We start from the raw sequence: 10,505 nt of genomic DNA on the forward strand, positions 1-10,505 counted from the left end.
GTCCAACTTGAGATATAGGATAGTTTTTATTTCGATTTGGGACCCATAATTCTTTTTATTTTCAATATTTGTTTTGTATGGACTTATTTTCTATGAGAGAATTTAGTGACGCACGGTTTGACAGTTCCGCTGTGAAACAATTTCATTATAACAACAAGGAGCATTTTTTACGAAATAATTCTTGATGTTTTGAAATATTATTGCAAATTCCTATGTAACAGTACTTTTTTTTATTATCAACAGAACAACGTCTGTCGGGGCAGCTAGTAATAATATATAATCAATCTTAATGAAAACTCCTAAAAATGCAGAACACAAATTATAATAACATCATCCACGTAAGCAAAAATGTTCATAATATGAGAAGTACTGGGCGAAACTATGTCAAAAATGTTATGGGACTAGATGGCGAATCCCCACAAGATGAACCGACGATCTGGTCAAGATCGCCGGAGTAGGATGAGGGCAGTGCAGTACCGATCGTCATGGCGAAATTTGGGGGAGACCTTTGTCCAGCAGTGGACTTCTTCCGGCTGAAATGATGAAGATGATGAAATGGCGAATACAATAAAATCACAGAATTATCAATGTATCCAATCCTTTCTAGTCTGTTTAGTTGTTTATCCAAACATTAGCAGAAAGTGAAAAACTCTTGCTCAACACTTGTTCGAGGAATAGATAATATATCTTAACAGTTTCTTATTTTCTAAGTGATATCCCTCTCTTCTGGGTTTAAATATACAATTGTGTTTATTTGTACCAAAATTTATGCATGTCGCGGGACTCGAACCCACGCCTTTCGGGTTCCGTCTGAGCACTCTTAACAAATGAGCCACCCAAACGAGAGACGCATCGACGCTAAATCTTGGTATGTCTTGTTCAACTCTCGGGCTCCATCTACAAGACCTTCTTTACATTTGATAATAGATATTTTAATGTTTGTCCTAAGTATCAGGCGCACCCCAGTATCAGCTCAATCCATTTGACCGCGTGCAACGCAGAGCAGCTCGAATTGTCGGGGACCCTGTTTCACCTGATTCCTGCCGCCAAATTCCACCTTCGTACGACACGCCACAAGTTAGGATATCATCCTCACCATCTAGATGTGTGGCGGTCCTCCACAGTGCGATTTTCAAGGAGTTTTCTTCCACGTTCTACAAAGCTGTGGAATGAACTTCCTTGTGCGGTGTTTCCGGGACGATACGACATGGGTACCTTCAAAAAAAGCGCGTACACCTTCCTTAAAGTCCTGCAACGCTCCTGTGATTCCTCTGGTGTTGCAAGAGAATGTTGGCGGCGAGGGTCACTTAACACTAGGTGACCCTCGTACGTAGTACGCTAGTTTGTCCTCCTTCTCCATAAAAAAAAATCATGACGATCACAAAATCCTCCATATTAAAACTTGCTCAGCTTTAAAATTAGCTTTCACCTTGTTTAAAAGTGTTAAAAGTGTTAATGGAGCAATAGATAGCACCGTTGAGTCTCACCACGGTACTTTCGGTTCGATCTTCACCCGCCACGTAATTTGCTTCCGTTTATCAAATTTATGTATGCGAGTACATTTATTCGAACTCCATTGCATAGTGCAATGGAGTTCGGCTTATTAAAGTAACAACATAAGCGATAAAATATATATATGTCGCAGGTATATTGTCAAAGCCGTGATATTATAATTTAACAACCTGGTTTTAGTGACATAGTAAGGTTACACTATAGTGATATTGTAACACAATGATATTTTGACAATTTTACTGGTCGTTAGTTTGCGAGGCCGTCTCTGATTGGTCTGTTTCTTATATTTATTACATAGTCAATATTTTTAGTGTAATTAAGTAATTGTTATGTAAGCGACTCGGCCTTTGTTCACTAGTAGCTCCTAAAATCAAATTTAGACTGTTGACTACAACCCACGAGCCGAGCGTAGCGTGCCGCGGCAGCGGCCAACGAGTGCCAGAACCTAATCGGCTACATTTAAACCTAACCTTTGTTCACCACTGTTTCAACAATAATAATTTCAGGCGTAAAATTTCATACACACCGATGTTTTCTATTGTTGTTTTGCATATTGCGTATGAAATTGCGTATGACCACCGCCTTAAAAAACCGGAAAGCAGCAATGAGCAAATTTGCCTCTCACTCAATGATTTTAGGTTCTCATGTAAGTGACGACAGTCTTAATGAGAAATTAAAGTTCTTTAAACCGAAATAATTTACCAATCAAAACGCTCGACGTCTCACACTGCTAACTTCATTTCTGATAAACCTAGATTAATTATAATATTATTATAGTGTACCCGTGACATTGATGATGATGATGATGATGTCCTCCCAGACGTATCCGTCGACAGCGACACCCTTAGCTCGTCTTCGTCTGGGCTCTTGCATGAGCGCGAGCATGACTCGCAAAACCAAATTTTGTTTTGAAGGTCCTATTGCAAGAAGCGCAGTAAAGAGACCCACTTGAATTGCGAGTATAGTTGTAGGAGGGCTTGGGTCGAGTTTTTCCGATCAGGCGTTTGGCGTCAAGGTCTTCAAGACGGGAACGCTCAAAGTTTTTTATACCCGTGTTGAGCAGCAGTTCGCCACTCCGACCTCTGCGTTGCAAGCTCCTCCCATGACTCACTAGACATGCCAATAGCAGTCAAGTGGCGTTTTAAGATATCCCTGTAACGCAGAAACTGTCCTCCAGGCTTTCGTTTACCTCAGCTAAGCTCAGAGTAAAATACCTTTTTTGGTAATCTGGAAGACTCCATGCGTACAAGGTGTCCACACCAGCGTAGTTGGCCTTTCATTAGCATACACTCCATTCCAGCGAGCTTAGCTCGACGTAGAACCTCCAAGTTTGGCACACGATCCTGCCATCTCACCCGAAGAATCGCCCGAAGACACTTCATGTGGAAGGTATCAAGGCGTCTGATATCTCCCTTGTAAAGACAGCAGGTCTCCGAGGCATAGAGCAACAATGGTAAGATTATGGCCCTGTAGACAGCGAGTTTTGTGTGGAGTTTCAGGTCATGTGATTTCCAAACTCGTCGGTTAAGACCACCGAAAACTGCAGCTGCTTTGGCGACTCGCGCAGAGATCTCAGACTCTAGACGATTATCACTGCGCAAAATAGTTCCAAGGTACCGGAAGGTACCTACTTCTGGCAGTGGTGTTCCTCGTAGGTATACAACACCATCGTCCGCAGATTTACCTTTCGCAGGTTGTTTTAGAATCTGGGTCTAAGAAGCACTGATTACTAAGCCGAATTTACGACAGGACTCATCTAATTTGTCCAAAAAACTCTGTAGGTCGTTCAAACTGTCAGCCATAAGGCAGACATCGTCGGCATACAGAACATCTATTACTGAAACAGAGTCTATTTTGCGTTTTGCTCTGAGACGTGCGAGGTCGAAAACGCTTTTGTCCATGCGGACATTTATGGTAATCTTGTCATTATAGCTTTTAAGAGCGTCATTCATTACTGCAGCGAAGTAGATAGCGAAAAGGGTCGGAGCCATTACACAGCCTTGCTTGACACCGCTAGTGACCGGGAACTGGTATGTAAAGTTGTTTTCGTGACGCACACGGGCTGTCATGCCTTCGTGGAACTGGCGCACTAAATTGACGAACTTTGCAGGACAGCCACATTTTTCTAGAACAATCCAGAGGGCGGTCCTAGAAACACTGTCAAAGGCCTTTTCCAGGTCCACAAAACATAAATAGAGGTCGCGGTGTTGTTCAAAACTTTTTTCTTGAAGTTGCTTGACTACAAAGATGGCATCAACCGTACCTCTTTTAGGTCTGAACCCGCACTGGGTCTCCGGAAGGAAGCATTCAGCTAAATTACTAAGGCGACTATAGATGATGTGCGCCAGAATTTTGCCAGCTGTGGAAAGCAATGCAATGCCTCTAAACGAGCCACAATCGGAGAGGTCCCCTTTGCCTTTATATAGCTTGCTAATACAAGCATCCTTCCAGTCCTGTGGAACCATCTCAACATCCCAAATCAGTTTGATAAGTTCAAAAAGTCTGGACCTGATACTCGGTCCACCATATTTGAAAATTTCAGAAGACAGACTGTCCGAACCAGGTGATTTACCATTTTTTAAACGGTTGATCGCAGTAACGAACTCGGCGTACGAAGGCGGGTCATCCAAGCCCGAAGCAGATGGCAAGCTCTCAAGTGAATTAATGTAAGACAGATCTGCTCCTTGACTACCGGGATTGAGCACTTCATTAAAATGTTCAGCCCAACGAAGAAGAACCTCATTTGGATCTGTCAACTTCTTAGCTTTATCTCGCGAGTAAACAGGGGCAGTCCTTTTAGCGCGGGGTCCGTAAACGGATTTTAGCCCTTCGAAAAATTTTGCTGTTTGGCTAGTGTCAACTAACCATTGTAGTTCTTCGGCTTTACGGCGCCACCAACTATCCTTTTGTTCTCGGATCTTTGCTTTAAGATCCTGCTGAAGAGTCTTGCGCTGCCCTGCACTGATGACTCCTCTTAGAGCGAGACGATAGTTTTCAACAAGCTGCCGTATTTCCACATCAAAATCATCGAACCAGTCTTGATGTTTTTTATGTGGTGTGCCAATAACTCGCTGAGAAACACCATAGAGAGCCGTGGAATATGTACGCCACCTGGCATCCACTGAGGTAATATCATCAGTGCTGGGCTTTGCTGCCTCAAATTCCGCATCTAGCTCACGACACAGTCCCTCATCACGCACCAAACCCGCATAAGCAAGTCGAGCTGGAATCCTGTGTTCTGCTCTACGCGGAGGCTTGTAGTAAAGCTTCATCCTGGATCTAATAAGACGATGGTCAGTCCAGCCTTGGGCACCACGCATTGCTCTTGTAATAAGTACATCTCTCAGGTCTCGCCGGCGTACAATGATGTAATCATGAAGATGCCAGTGCCCAGAGCGTGGGTGCATCCAAGATGTCTTGTATTTATCGGGTAGCCTGAAGAATGTGTTTGTTATGCTGAGGTTGAATTCGGAGCATAACGTCAGGAGAGCAATACCGTTGGTGTTGCACTTACCTACTCTATGTCTCCCCAGTACGTTCTTCCAGGCGATCTGTGCCAACACGCGCATTAAAGTCACCCAGCAGAATCAACTTGTCACAATCTGGAATCCCCAGCAAAACATCACGCAGATTCTCATAAAATTGAAGTTTGTCCTCATCAGGTGTTGTCATAGTAGGCGCATACACGCTTACAAGATGTAGGTATTTCCTGGGAGCCTTCTGGAGTCGTAGTGTCATGAGCCTGTCATTGATCTCTTTTGGAGGCTCCACTAGCGATCTAGCGATGTTGTTTCGGATCGCAAATCCAACACCATTTGCGGCTCGTTCATTTGCAGGTTTACCCTCCCAGTAATACGTATATCCACCCAATTCCTCACAGAGCTCACCGCTATCCGCTAAATGTGCCTCACTGAGTGCGGCTATGTCGATGTTATAGCGGGACAATTCACGCGCTATGAGTGCAGTTTTCATCTCAGGACAGAGGTTGTTTTCATTGTCCAGTAGCGTTCTTACGTTCCACGCAGCTAAATTTAAGAATGCATTTAATTTATGTTTCTTTCGACCGCTTTTAATTGGTGACCAGATGACCGCGGTTAGCCACCTGGGTTGCATTGAGGCGAGCTTTGTGTAGGCCACCTTTTCTAGGCCCCTCCCCGGATTGGGGAAAGCAGTGCGATCCCTAAATAGGGCTGCTTTATCATCGGGTGTGCTGCCGTACCAGTTCTCTCGCCTCTAGTGATTTCCAATACGACCATCACCACCCAACCACCGTACGTGCAAAGATCTAGCTAGGGACCAAACTCACCTGCTCAGTGCCCACCGACAGTCCTCATCGCCGCAGGACTTGCACTCTCCGTCCAGTAATGAGCCAGGGGTCATCAGCGCGGGAATATATTAAAGTGGGTAAGTATTTGCGCATACACGAACCCACTCTCTCGTCTTCCAGTCCTTGTTACCAGTGGGGCGGAAGTCCGCTACGACTGATTAGCACTAGAAGATGCAGTGACTGGCCGCATATCTCTTGGATCCCGACATACGCCCTATCAGGCATTTCACAGGTGCCCGGCGACCGTGGCGCTGCACACCACGGTCGCCGGGTTTGAAGCCATACTGACGGTGTCCGCCTTCCGAGACGCTGCAGACTTTATGCAATTTATGGGGGAATCAGCCCATTAAACTAAGTTTGTGAAACTCAGTCCCCTTCACTGGATTTTGCCCGTGGATCGACATGTTTATAATGTAGACAGAATCCACCATCTGCGATGCAGATCGATCGGTAATATTCTACAAGATTCCACTGCAAAACATCCCACTTATATCCCACCGTGACATTACAGTGTTACTAAAAGCAGGCCGTTAAATTATAAGAAATGAAGTCGATTTACAATCTACCGTTAAACTATAATATCACCAGTGAAATTGTAATATCACATGGATCATAAATGGAGAGACGTTTTTTTTGTTCGGTATATACTGCGAAAACCACTGAATCGATCGGAATAGTATTAAATCATAAGATGCAGCGTGTTTCGAAAGAAGAAGACGGTTTTAGTATATGACATATTGGTGATTACTTATCCAGATCCTATATTTTTTGACTTAGAAAACCAATACATATTCACAATACAAATACTACAGTCAATGACATTTCATTACATAATATGACACTTAGTACAATGAGCGGGCGCGGGGTACTTAATTTATGTGGCAAAACAGCGTTTGCCAGGGCAGCATTTGTACTAATATAATCCAGCCTGCCAAATAAGCTTTCCGCTTATGAATATATTGTTCTCTCACACGTATTATTATTTTTTTATTTTACCAATTCAGAAGGGAAAACACTGAGAAGAATGACCGTATAATAACGCAACTCAAGTGTACATACAACGACCGAAACTCAGCGAACGAACTCTCTACTCTTTCAGTCGCCTCGCCACACATACTCTTTCTCTCTCGCTTCTTATCCTTCTTTCGCCATATCTGGATGCGGCCTAAGGTCATGTTTCAAAAGTCCGTATAAAGGCGACGCCAGTACTGCTAATTGCAATCATTATTGCGCGGCGTTTTAAGTTTGATACGAAAAGGGGACTTCAAAGAAAGCGCCTAAAAACTAAAAGGTTGGCAACACTCCTGTGATGCAAGATACTATGGGCGGTGATCATTTAACTACGATCAGATGTTTACGTGATACCCCCATTTCTCCTCCTATACATAAATACGTATCATCAAATAACTCTAAGGCGGGTACAGACTGAACAATATATGAAATATAACGTGAAAGGAGCATTTCATCAGTGTGGACTTAGGCATACTCTCAACTTTCCCGGTGCGATCGTAAACCTGAGAATCTTTAACTGGCGTCTATAGCCGCTTCTATCACTGCGTCTATAGCTGGGTCTATAGCTGCGTCTATAACTGCGTCTATTGCTGCGTCCGTAGCTGCGTCTATAGCTGCGTCTATAGCTGCGTCTATAGCTGCGTCTATAGCTGCGTCTATGGCTGCGTCTATAGCTGCGTCTATAACGGCATCTATGGCTGCGTCTATGACTGCGTCTATAGCTGCGTCTATGACTGCGTCTATAGCTGCGTCTATAACGGCGTCTATGGCTGCGTCCGTAGCTGCTTCTATAGCTGCGTCTATGGCTGCGTCTATAACGGCGTCTATGGCTGCGTCCGTAGCTGCGTCTATAGCTGCGTCTATAGCTGCGTCTATAGCTGCGTCTATGGCTGCGTCTATAGCTGCGTCTATAACGGCATCTATGGCTGCGTCTATGACTGCGTCTATAGCTGCGTCTATGACTGCGTCTATAGCTGCGTCTATAACGGCGTCTATGGCTGCGTCCGTAGCTGCGTCTATAGCTGCGTCTATGGCTGCGTCTATAACGGCGTCTATGGCTGCGTCTATGGCTGCGTCCGTAGCTGCGTCTATAGCTGTATCTATGGCTGCGTCTATAACGGCGTCTCTGGCTGCGTCTATGACTGCGTCTATAGCTGCGTCTATAACGGCGTCTATGGCTGCGTCTATGACTGCGTCTATGGCTGCGTCTATAACGGCGTCTATGGCTGCGTCTATGACTGCGTCTATAGCTGCGTCTATAGCTGCGTCTATAGCTGCATCTATGGCTGCGTCTATAACGGCGTCTATGGCTGCGTCCGTAGCTGCGTCTATAGCTGCGTCTATGGCTGCGTCTATGGCTGCGTCTATGGCTGCGTCTATAACGGCGTCTATAACGGCGTCTATGGCTGCGTCTATAACGGCGTCTATAACGGCGTCTATGGCTGCGTCTATAACGGCGTCTATAACGGCGTCTATTGTTGCGTCCGTAGCTGCGTCTATAGCTGCGTCTATGGCTGCATCTATAGCTGTGTCTAAACTGTAACTGTGCTTACTTACTTTAACTCTCATAAGTTACTTCATTTAAAACAATTTGGCTTTACTAGGGGACGTTCAACAACAGATGCAGGTGTTGAGCTGATCAAGAATATTTTTGATGCCTGGGAGGAATCGCAGAATGCACTAGGCATCTTCTGTGATTTATCTAAGGCTGAAAATCTATTTCGATTGTGTTCAACATTCAACGCTGGTCAGGAAGCTATACCACTATGGCATAAAAGAACTGCGCTCGATCTTCTGACTTCATATCTAAACAATAGAATTCAGAGGGTTGACGTGAATGGCAGGAGATCTCCTGGGACTCCTCTCAGTGTGGGGGTACCACAAGGGTCTATTCTTGGACCGTTCCTCTTCCTAATCTTATAGAGAAAAACATAAGGTAGTATTGTTTGCGGACGACACTTCACTGATATTCAAAGTGAAAAGAAACCAAGCTATGTATGACGAAGTGAACGATACTTTATCTCACATCGTGTACTGGTTTAGCGCTAATAGCCTATTGTTAAATAGCAAGAAAACTAAATTCATTAAATTTACCATACCAAATGTCAAAAATGTAAATGCAAATGTTTTGTTAAATGGAGAGGTGATAGAACCGGTGGAATCTGCTATATTTCTTGGCATAACTCTAGATTCCAAATTACAATGGGGTCCCCATATTGAAGGATTGGCGTACAGACTTAGTTCTGCAGCATACGCGGTTAAAAAAATTAGACAACTAACTGACATAGATACGGCGCGACTAGTATACTTTAGTTATTTCCATAGTATTATGTCCTATGGTATATTGCTATGGGGCAACGCTGCCGATATTAATACAAAATTTGTGCTGCAGAAGAGGGCTATTCGCGCTATTTATAACCTAGGTCCTAGGGAATCATTGAGAGCAAAATTCAACGAAATTAACATCTTGACTGTTGCTTCTCAATATATTCTTGATAATGTAATGTATGTTCATAGGCACATAAGTGAATTTGCCAGAAACTGTCATAACCATAATGTTAACACCAGGAACAGACATAAACTGATGATGCCTACTACTCGGCTTAGTCGAGTTAGTAAGTCTTTTGTGGGGTGATGTATATGTTTTTACAACAAGATCCCAGAAAATGTTCAAAACAAAAGTGTTACGTTATTCAAAAGAATTGTTATAAAAGGTTTGTGTGGTAAAGGTTACTATAACATAAATGACTTTCTTAATGATACCACAGATTAGGAATCGAGCGACCGCCCTCAGGCTATTAAATAATAAGTTTAATTGTACAATGCTACTTTGTAAATGTTACTTTAATTGTAAAACATATTTGTGATGAAAAAAAAAGCCCGCTGAGTTTGTTGCGCCCATTCTTCTCAGGCCTGAGGCATTCACTTTGGAATGGGTGGTAGTTTTTTTGACTTTCAATAAGTGATTTCACATCCTATTTTGAATAAAAATATTTGAATTTGAATTTGAAAGCTGCGTCTATAGCTGCGTTTATACTTGGTTCAGTTCGTATTTGCGTAGGTCCCAACATAACCCACCATACCGGCTATGAGCACACTGCGCACTCCGACAAATCCCCGATCACTCCATGCGCGACTTGTAATACTCGTAGCGTGCGCGTAAAATGCACATCGCGCACGCAAAACGTCCAGACTACCAGAATTTGTAACATCGAGTGTTTCCTTTCACGATACATTGCTGCAATGTTGACGGCGAATTCTTTCATTGCATGTTACGTTCTACCAGTCTGTACTACCTTCTAACTTTTGAAAACAAAACTTCTTCATTATTTTTCAGGGTTGTTTTGATAATCGACAAAGCAGAAAGTGATGCCAAATAGAGACACTAGCTTTCAGGCAAACACAAATAAAAATGTACGTGCATTGTCTTGCTTCAATACAAATTCAGAGCCCAGTGGGAGGCTCCTTTGCACAGGATGCCGGCTAGAATATGGGTACCACAATGGTACCTATTTTTGCCGTGAAGCACTAATGTGTGAGAATAACTGTGTTTCGGACTGAAGGGCGCCGTAGCTAGTGAAATTACTGGGTAAATGAGACTTAACATCTTATGTCTCAAGGTGACGAGTGCAGCTGTAGTTCCGCTCAGAGTTTT

Source organism: Leptidea sinapis, chromosome 13 (assembly GCF_905404315.1).
Source record: "Leptidea sinapis chromosome 13, ilLepSina1.1, whole genome shotgun sequence".
NCBI lineage: Eukaryota > Metazoa > Arthropoda > Insecta > Lepidoptera > Pieridae > Leptidea > Leptidea sinapis.